This window comes from Bos mutus, unplaced genomic scaffold, assembly GCF_027580195.1.
Source record: "Bos mutus isolate GX-2022 unplaced genomic scaffold, NWIPB_WYAK_1.1 CTG215, whole genome shotgun sequence".
NCBI classification, from domain to species: Eukaryota; Metazoa; Chordata; class Mammalia; order Artiodactyla; family Bovidae; genus Bos; species Bos mutus.
Window position 1 is genome coordinate 297,743 of NW_027219607.1, and position 10,756 is coordinate 308,498.

General features: G+C 48.5%; 2 non-coding genes across 2 annotated transcripts; both read left to right on the forward strand.

Moving 5' to 3' along the window:
* Positions 1–1,559: 1,559 nt before the first annotated feature.
* Positions 1,560–1,748, forward strand: LOC138986848 (U2 spliceosomal RNA). Its single transcript, XR_011463469.1, has one exon. It is a non-coding gene; the product is annotated as a U2 spliceosomal RNA (small nuclear RNA).
* A 7,244-nt stretch (positions 1,749–8,992) lies between these two features.
* On the forward strand, positions 8,993–9,183 carry LOC138986846 (U2 spliceosomal RNA). Its single transcript, XR_011463467.1, has one exon. It is a non-coding gene; the product is annotated as a U2 spliceosomal RNA (small nuclear RNA).
* Positions 9,184–10,756: the final 1,573 nt, after the last annotated feature.

Here is a 10,756-nt window from a genome sequence, read left to right on the forward strand (position 1 = left end):
GGTCCTCCTCTGCGGAAGGATGGGCGGGGGTGCAAAAAGGGATATGAAAGTTCTAGACAACTAGTGCAGTCACTGGTCTGGACTCCATCAGTGAGCGGGACCTGTGCTTCAGAACCTGGCAGTTCTTGGAACACCGTGATCAACTCCGCAGGTCAACTGCCTTCTAGCTGAGTGACCCAGGACAAGTTTCTCAGCCTCTCTGGTCTCGTTGATCACGACTGTGAAATGAAGATGAGAACAGTGTCAATCCTCCTCAATCCAAGTGGGCTCGATCATAGCAAAGAATGCAGGGCAGTGCCTGGCAGGTGGCTGTCGTGAGGTCAGGGATCTTTCCCCTCAGGTTCGTGGCTCAGATGGTAAAGCGTCTGCCTACAATGCGGGAGACCCTGGTTCAATCTCTGGGTCGGGAAGATCCCCTGGAGAAGGAAATGGCAACCCACTCCAGTATTCTTGCCTGGAAAATCCCATGGACGGCAGAGCCTGGTAGGCTACAGGCCATGGGGTCGCAAAGAGTCGGACACGACTGAGCGACTTTCTTTCGACTGAATTAGAGAGTCAGTTCGGAGAAGGCAATGGCATCCCACTCCAGTACTTTTGCCTGGAAAATCCCATGGACGGAAGAGCCTGGTAGGCTACAGTCCATGGGATCACTAGAGTCGGACACGACTGAGCGACTTCACTTTCACTTTTCACTTTCATGCATTGGAGAAGGAAATGGCAACCCACTCCAGTGTTCTTGCCCGGAGAATCCCAGGAACGGGGAAGCCTGGTGGGCTGCCGTCTCTGGGATCACACAGAGTCTGACACGACTGAAGCGACTTAGCAGCAGCAGCGGCGGCAGAGAGTCGGTTAGGAGGAGGGGTGACTGTGATAGTTTCACAGACCCTGCAGCTCTCTAGCGGCTTAGCGGAGAACGGAGGAAAGACAAGTGCGCCCGCCTGGTGACCCCGGGGTCTCAGTTAAGGAGCCTAGCCGTTACGAGGGGGACGGAGACCCGTTCTCAGGCAAGGCGGTTCCTGCCTCTCCCCTCCCCCGCCCTCGTAATTCTCTCTCTGCTCAAACTCTGGGCTCTGTCTGCCTGGCGGCCCCCGACAAACCCTAATTTCCCAAATGCACAGTCATGATGACCCAGGATTTGTTTTGCGAGCAAGCCGGCCGGTCTCGTGCTGCAGCTCCCTCCATCGACCCCCTGAGGCGGCCAACTGCAAAACTCCTGCGTTTTCCCCGGAGCTGGAAAGTGTGCGGCGAACACAGCGACCTCCAGCGCCACAGCAGCTTCTGCAGAGCGGCCGGGGCCAGGAGGACCGACGGTGCCGAGAGCTGGACGGTGGTGGTCACGCCCCTGAGGGGCGGGGCATGTAAATTAGGGCCCTCCTCTGCGGAAAGATGGGCAGGGGTGCAAAAAGGGATGTGAATGTTGTAGAGAACAAGTGCAGTTTCACTGTTCTGGAACAGACATAGGAGAGTAAGCCAGAAATGTCCACTGAGGGTTGGGGCGCTCACCGTGCATTTACTGGAGCTGAAGGGAGGACGGTGATAGCTAGGACAGAGCCTATGGCATCGCTTCTCCGCCTCTTGGCTACGATCAAGTGTAGTATCTTCTTATCAGTTTAATATGTGATATGCCCTTTATCTGAGGACAATATATTAAGTGGGTTTTTGGAGTAGGGAGTGGGAATAGGAGCTTGCTTTGTTCACTCCACAGACAGACCTTGTCTTGCAGTACTTCCAGTAATCATGCACCCCTCTCAGGGAAACGAGAAAGTATGAACAATACACTTGTTACATCTTTTTCAATGTCTTCCTCATCTTTTTGTTACTGGGTACAGATCTATATGGGGCTTTCTGTTTTGTTTTGCAAATGTGTGTTATTCTATTTTCTTGTTTGGGCAGTTTAATTAGGAGTACTATTTCTTGTAAGGACTATATCCATGCACCAATTTTATGTTAAATTTCTCTTTTATATTTCAAAGCACTGTAATAAGGCTGTTTTCAGCTCCCTTAGTAGTTTTGTTTGTCTTTACTACTGGATTATTTCTTTTATCCAGTGACAAGGCACTGCTCTCAACACCTAACAGAACTTTGAAACGGTTCAGGGTTGCTGGAGTCCCCAGGGGAAGACTCTCAGCTCTGGGAATTTTTTAAATTCAAGATTCCACCCAAGTGTGCTTTTCCTAAAAGAAGAAACTGAAGAACAGAAAGATTAAGAAGCTTGTCCAAAGTCACCCAGATAGAAATTAGCAGAAATGAGCTGTGAACAATCGTTGTACAACAGAAAACATCTACATTTCCTGGGCCTCACACCCAAGAAGGAAATTGTCATTTGATTATCTGATAAGGGTGCTGAAACTGGCAATCTCACCCCACCTTTCATCCTTTGCCTTCGCCAGGAAAGGTGTTGATGAACAAATGGGAAGGAGGTAGTGGGGCAAGTTGGGGGTGAAGGAAGGGGCCCAGTTTGTCAGGACAACTCCAGGTTGTGGGCTTACCCAAGTCCAGTCTCCTTTAAATGGGAACTCCAGTCCCCACTTCCAAATCCAGCCTGGGGCCCAGGGAGCCTTCCTCCATTAGTGATCATTTTATTTCCTGGCAGCCTCACCTCTGCAGCCCTTTCTGTCCACAAGATCACAGCCCAGAACATAGTGCATTGGAGGATACGCTACAGAGAATATTTGAACATTCTTACTTTAAGCATTCACAGATGGAGTGCCCGTCAGGTTGAAGGTCTCAGTGCCTGCCCTCATGAAATGGACATTATAAAGAGGAAGTGGGAGAGACACACAATGACTCAAGAGGCTCATTTCAGATAGTGATACAAGCCATGAAGGGAAACAGGGAAATATGCTGGAGAGTGACTGGTGAGAGAGCTATTTTACATGGGGGAGAGGTGCTCATGAAAGCCTCTCCAATGGTGACATCAGAGGCAAGATTAATTGGCCAAGAGTCAAGGAAGAATTCCAGACAGAAGGACAGACTAGCTGGCACATATCTAGTTCCTCCCATTGGCTCCTTGTCCTGGGTCAGATTCCAGTTGCTGACTGATGTTCTTCGTCAGAGCTGGATCCCCACCAGACTAAGCGCTGAGCCCAGAAGCTGGTTCTTCACAACCACAGCTCTGCAATGCCCAGCACGGTGCTGGCCACACAGTAGGCAATCAGAACATCTTCCATGTTTCATGACTACATGATGGATTGACTAAATATACTCAAGAAGTTCCTTGAGTGTCGGAACCAAGCACCCAGCCTTAACTGGGAGTTTCCTGGTCTGTGGTCCTTGAGACCTTGGGGGTTGGGAGGGATACCTATAAAACCCTGCACGTTCAGGAAAGGTCTGGTAATACTGAACCCTCACGACTTTACTGGGGAGGAGAGAGTTCTTGGAGGAGAAAATCAGAGGCCATGGGAGGGATGGAACTGGAGAGAGAGGCTGTCCCCACCCCCACCAAAGCCTGGTGGGTTGAACCCTGGACTGATAGTCATCATGAGTCTTGCCCTGTCAAGTAAACTGCCTTGGAAAAGCCACCTCGCCCTGGGAGCCTTGGTTTCCTCTGCATGCAATGAGGACCTTAGATGATTCCAGGTCGCTTTCCCCAAAACAGCCCAGGCTCTGGAATAGGGGAAAGTACAGGATGGGTGGAGCTCACCTGGGAAGCAGCTGAGGACATCCTTGTCTCCACAGCATCTCAACCAAGTACCTGAGTGCACAACTGAAGGGAGGAGAGGAGTCTGCAGGTAGAGGGATGGGGAGGGGAGTGGAGGTCCAGGAGCGGCTTCAGACTGGAAATCACAAAGAGCCATATTTCGAATCCCACCTATGCTTCCTCAAGAATAAAACAAAGAGGGAATTCCCTGGCTGTCCACTGGTTACAATTCTCTTCTTCTTCCACAGCACAGGGCACAAGTTACATCCCTGGTTGGGGATCTAACATCCCAAGGTCAAAAATAAATAAATTAATTAATAAATAAATTAATTAATATATAAAATGGGGAAAACACAACCTACTAATTAGTCTGAGTGTGAAAAAAAAAAAAAGAAAGAAAAATTGTGGGAAGGGGGTCTTAGAGACCCTTTTCTCTGGCCAGGGGCCCATTCAGAAGCAACTCATCCAAAACCAAGTCCCAGAGTTCAGGCCAGGGCGGAAAAGGAGCAGATGCTGCCCCCTGGTGGATGAGTCTGTCACTGCCTAAGTCTGAAGAAAAGGGGAGGAGTCAAGTTGGATCTTCCCTGGTGGCTTAGACGGTAAAGTGTCTGCCTACGACGCATGAAACCTGGGTTCAATCCCTGGTTCGGGAAGATCTCCTGGAGAAGGAAATGGCAACCTGCCGGGAGCCAGCGTGAGGAACTCCACCCGTGGCAAAGGTCATGAGGAAGGAGGCTCGGCATACGCAAAGGCGGGATCGAGCCTCAGGAGTCCCCCTGGAAATTCTCGAGCATCTACCCCCAAAACCAGAGTCTGCCTATTTTCTGCTTTGTGCTCTCACCTACACCTCTGACTTTATGGGGGGCTGTCCCCCACTACCTCTCTCTGAAAAAAGAATTACCTTACAGCTCCAGTTAATAAAGTTCCTGGGTGTGATAGTGTTTCAACCTACAAACTCCTTTGGAAGTCCTCTAGCCTGCCTGAATAGGTTTTTCCAGCCACATGTGATGTTCAGAGCCTCCCAACTGTGAGAGGCATGAGATGTTCTAAACTGTCTAAATACAGATTCCTTTGAGCAGTTAAAAGATTGATTAGAAATTGTATTGGTGAAGGGTTTTTCACTTGTTGGGCCAATGTTTGCTGCTAAGTCTCCATATCCCTTACCTGCTGTGTCCCTGGCAGTGTATTGATTAATATACTTGGTGTAAGTAGTAGCTTTAATGTTTGTAACCTTGGACCCTTGAGTTAATTCTTTTTGTTGTTATAGCCCACCACACCTTTGCCCTATAGGAATGCAACTTTATCTAATGCTTTTGGAGGGTGGCGCCTGACTAATCACCTTTAGAGAAAAATAAGTTTTCTGAAGAAAGGGTCTTAAAATGTTAACAGGTCTCCGGGCCAGAAGATGATGCAAATCACCTAAACTTTTGCATATGATAAGTTTGCAGGAAGAAAGCCTGGCTTACTGCATGACTCTACCCCTTTCCCCATTATCCTCTATGCATAACTTAAGGTATAAAAACTACTTTGGAAAATAAGGTGTGGGCCTTGTTCACCGAAGCTTGGTCTCCCCATGTCTTTCTTTCTCTCACTTTCTGGCTGAATTATTCAGCCTCTTTTCTCCACTAAATTTTCTCACTGAGCTATCCTTATTTAACCACTCTTTATATCTTTAACATTTAAGTAAGCTGTTGTTTCCTGATCACCAAAGCCGTCTCCCTTCGAATTCCCTGGATCCACCGGGGCTAGTCCCCGGCAGCAACCCACTCCAGTATTCTTGCCTGGAAAATCCCATGGACGGAGGAACCTGGTTAGGCTATAGTCCATGGGGTCGCAAAGAGTCGGACACGACTGAGCGACTTCACTCACTGACTTCACTCAAGTTGGACAGGTTCCTTTCTTTCCTTCTGGGGTCTTTTTGTTTGTTTCTTTTTCTGGCCATGCCACCCAGTTTGTGGGATCTTAAATCCCCTACCAGGTATTGAGCCCTTGCCCTTGGCAGTGAAAGCGTGGAGTTCTAACCTCTGAACTGCCAGGGAATTCCCCTGGAGTCATCCTTTCAGACAGGACCTCCACTTCAGTTTGAGGTTGAGAATGGAAAAGCCACCCTTTTCAAATGGTTTTTGTGGAGGTAAGATCAAATGTAAATGAACATTTTCTGAGCAGGAAATTTGATTTCAGTGACATTTCTTATGTTTTTGCTGCTGCTGCTAAGGCACTTCAGTCGTGTCCGACTCTGTGCGACCCCATAGACGGCAGCCCACCAGGCTCCCCCGTCCCTGGGATTCTCCAAGCAAGAACACTGGAGTGGGTTGCCATTTCCTTCTCCACTGCATGAAAGTGAAAGTGAAGTTGCTCAGTCGTGTCCGACTCTTAGAGACCCCATGGACTGCAGCCCACCAGGCTCCTCCGTCCATGGGATTTTCCAGGCAAGAGTACTGGAGTAGGGTGCCATTGCCTTCTCTGTCTTATGCTTTTACAAGGGCCTAATAGCTGGTGCTGGGAAGGCAGAGGCTGGAGGAGGCTGGAGGGTGGAGAAGGTTATGAAGAGGCAGTTGCAGCAGATTGTAATGTCTTAGGAGACAGATCCACATGGGGACAGATTCCAGCATCCATCTACACAGGACATGGGCACTTGGGGAGACCTTGGCCTCAGGAGGGCTGTTAGGTGATCAGCAAGAAACAGCAGCCAGAGCCCCAAGAGGGTGACAGTGTCATGGGAGCAATAGCTAACAACTTTGAGGGAGGAGGAACAAGCCCACTGGAGAGAGACAGAGAGGTGAGTTGGGGGGAGAGAATCAGGCTCACGCTCTGCAGGGAACTCGCTGTCGGCCAGTTATCCAAGCTGAGAGATTCTTTAGAACGTTCACAATAGGGGCCAATCCCCAGAGAATTTATAGGTTTAATTAAAAAAAAAAAAAGAAAAAAAAAAATAGAATTTACTTATCTGGCTGTATCCGGTCTTGGTTGTGGCACACAGGCTCCTGAGCACTCAGACTTAGTTGCCTTGAAGCATGGGGGAATCTTAGGTCCAGACCACGAATCAAACTGTGTCCCCAGCATAGGGAGGCGAATACTTAACCACTGGACCACCAGAAAGTCCCTGATTCAGCTTCTTAATTTCATAGATTTCTGTCAAGTCATCCATGTTGTTTGACCCACATTGCGGGGGGCATATCTTTGAATGGATGCATGCTCAAATTTGGGAATTTGCCAGTATCATGTAGAGGACTTGATAAAAACAGAGCTGGGGTCTTCTTCCAGAATTTCTGATCAAGAAATTTGAGGAATTTGTCAGGCCCAAGCTAAGCACATTATACATTATCTCATTGGACCCTCAACCATTCATTCAACACTTATTCATCAAGAGTCAAGTACGTTCAGAGCACTACCATAGGTGCTGATAATACACCTGCAAACAAAATATTTACCATCAAGGTGAAAGACAATACAGGACTAATGGCTGTATATTTGTGAATATACTCATATTCTATGTCTGTGTCCATATCCACATGTGTATCTATGCCACGTGAGCATCATGGGTGTCAAAGCAACTTGGCAGCCCAGCAGAAACATAAGACCAGGGAAAGTGGGATATGAAACAGGAATCCTCAGGGTGAGTAGGCAGAGATAGTTCACAAGACTGTAAATTGGAATCAAATGCCTATTTTACAGGCAAGAAGTAACTTTCCCTAGGGTATACTCATCAAGACATCCCCCTGTGCTTTCATTTCCACGGGTAGATTCACTAGTACCCGCATCAGAGAGGCATTCTTATCATCCCCAGTTAGAATATCAGGACCCCTGGTTAGCAGGATGCTTGAATGCAACTCCTGACTTCTTTTCACATTAGGCAACTTTCTTAGCCTCTCAGCACTTCCATCTGTAACAATGCTTTCAAGAAATACATGTCACAAACATAACTTTCTCCCCTTAGGCCACGCTGTGTGGCTTTTGGGATCCCAGTTCTCCAACCAAGGATGGAACCTGGGCTCCTGCACTGAAAATACTGAAGCCTAACCACTGGAGCACCAAGGAATTCCCTTGCCCAGGTAAATTTAAATATTCTTAAGGCATATAAAAAATAAAGAGGAGTGAGTGAAATTAAGTTTAATACGTTCTTTACTCAAGATTTCTCAAATTCTGGTGGTCCAGTGGTTAGAACTCCATGCTTTCCAATGACAAGGGCAGGGGTTCCATCCCTCTTCCGGTTCTGGCAAACCCTTGCAAACCCCCCACAAATAAAACACAATATCTAAAATATCATTTCAATATGTAATTAATATCATCATTACAGAGATTTTTTACAGTTTTTAATATTAAGTTTTAAATCCCCATGTGTTTTTTCCACTTTCAGTACCTCTGAATTGGGAGAAACCACCAGCCCAGAGTTCCCTGGCTGCATGTGGTTAGTGGCTGTGACGGCTCAGATCAATAGAATGTTTCCTGTTGTTTAGTCTCTGTGTCCAGCTGTTTGGGTCCTTGTGACCCGCCAGGCTCCTGCGTCCATGGGATTTCCTAGGCAAGAACACAGTCGTGGGTTTCATTTCCTCCTCTAGGGGATTTTTCCGACTCAGGAATCGAGCCCGTGATTCCTGTCTTGCAGGCGGATTCTTGACAATCTGAGCCACCAGCGAAGCCCACAGCTGATGAGGGGCAGGGAAACGAGGGTCTAGGCGGAGGGAGCTTTCGGTAGGAGGCCCGGGATCGGTTTGGTTGTAGAAGCACCGAAGGACAAGGGCGCTGGAGTTGGAGTGAACCCCTCCCGCGGCCCGGCCCCGCCCTCCGCATCCACACGCCCCCTCCCTTCCCCACTGTGGGCCATCCGCCTTCCGCCTGGCAGGGAAGCCCCCTCCACACACCCGACCCTACGGAGCCCCTCTCTCCGCAGGAGGAAGCCTGAGTAACACACTGCAGTCCGGACGTTTCTGGCGAATCAGTCTTGCGACCTTGTCTTGCGACAGCTCGTCGCACGGGTCCCTCTCGTCGGCCACCCCGCACCCGCACCGGTCGGGTCTCTCCTCTCCACCAGCACCAATGAGGAGCTCCCCTGCCGCCGCCCCGAGGCCGTCCCCAGGGCGCTGCGGTCCCGCCGGAGCCACGCCTTCTTGGCCACAGAGGGCGGGGCATGCAGATACAGATTCCGCCCGAGAACCACAAAGTCACGGCAGATGCGGGATTTCTCTTTTACAATGTGGAGAATCCAACTTCTGCTCGAGAGTCTGGTGTAGTGCCGCCATAACACTGTCAACGAGGCAAAGGAAGGGAGACCTGGAGTGAGTGGGGACCCGGTCACACTGAGTGCAACGTGCACGACAGCTGGACGGTGACAGCGGCGGGCGGTGCCACACTATCGCTTCTCGGCCTTTTGGCTAAGATCAAGTGTAGTATCTGTTCTTATCAGTTTAATATCTGATACGTCCTCTATCCGAGGACAATATATTAAATGGGTTTTTGGAGCAGGGAGTTGGAATAGGAGCTTGCTCCGTCCACTCCACGCATCGACCTGGTATTGCAGTACCTCCTGGAACGGTGCACCCCCTCGGGGACACAGACGGAAGTGTCCAAAAGCAGAATCTGGTCCTTTCCTGTAAAGGATTTGGCTATCTCAGAGAGATTTTTTTTGGTTTGTTTACATCTTTTTTTCTATCTTCCTGGCAGGAGGCATGAGATCTTCTATCTACTCACCCCTGATTTACTTCTTTCTATGTCTTTAATGTTACTTCTGTAATCATGTTTTCTGACTTCAGGCAGTTCCCGCAGAAAGCCACCAAGATCCACCTGCAGTCTAGGTTAAAATGTTGGGTTTTCGGCTCAGTGTGTGTGTTGTTTATACTGAGATTTCATTTATACAGGTCACTGCCCGACGAAGAGAGATGAGTACCATTGCAGAAGTTGTGTTATTACTTGGAGTTAATACTTAGAAAAGAAAGGGCCTAAAGTAAGAGCCACTGTGTCTTTTGGATATACAAGGCAGGCTCTTCAGCTCAGCACAAAGTTCAAATCAAAATAAGCCAGAAGGAATGACTCTTCCTTCCTAGCCCAGTGATTAAGAATCCACTTGCCAATGGCAAGGGATGGGTTCAAATACTGGTCCAGGAAGATTTCACATGCCCTGAGGCAACTAAGCCTCTTTAACACAACTACTGAGCCTGTACTCCAGAGCCCATAAACCACAATTAGAGAGTAGCCCCGCTGCCAATTAGAGAAGACTCTAGCATCAATGAAGACCCAGTGTCAAAAATAAAAAACCCTCAATAGTAAAAACACTAAGGTCATGACATCTGGTCCCATCACTGCATTGCTAATTGAACGGGGGAAATGTGGAAGCAGTGACAGATTTCCTCTTCTTGGGCCCTAAAATCACTGAGGATGGTGACTGCAGCCAGGAAATCAGAAAATGATTGCTTCTTGGCAGGAAAGCTATGACAACCTAGACAGCGTGTTAAAAAGCAAAGACATCACTTTATCGACAATGGTCCCTATAGTCAAGGCTGTGGTCTTTCCAGTAGTCATTTAGGGATGTGAGAGCTGGACTATAAAGATGTCAGAGGCCGAAGAACTTTGGAACTGTGGTGCTGGAGAAGACTCCTGAGAGTCCCTTGGACCACAAGGAGATGAAACCAGTCCGTCTTAAAGGAAATCAACCCTGAATTGTCCTTGGAAAGACTGATGCTGAAGCTGAAGCTCCAATACTTTGGCCACCTGATGGGAAGAACCCACTCCCTGGAAAAGACTGTGATGCCGGGAAAGATTGAAGGCAGGAGAGGAAGACAGAGGATGAGATGGTTGGATGGCATCACCACATCAATGGACATGAGTTTGAGCAACTCCAGGAGATACCGAAGGACCGGAAAGTCTGGGCATGATGCAATCTACAAGGTTGCAAAGAGTCAGACAGGACTTAGCAACCGAACAACATGAAACAACACCAGATCCTCTGTGCCAGGACTTTTTAGTAAATGGATGTTTGGAGCAGGGAGTTGGAATAGAACTTTACTCCATCCACTCCACCCATTGACCTGGTATGGTAGTACCTGCAGGAATAGTGCACCCCTCTCAGGGGAAAGAGAAAGTATGAACAACAGGCTTGTTACATCTTTTTCAGTGTTTTCC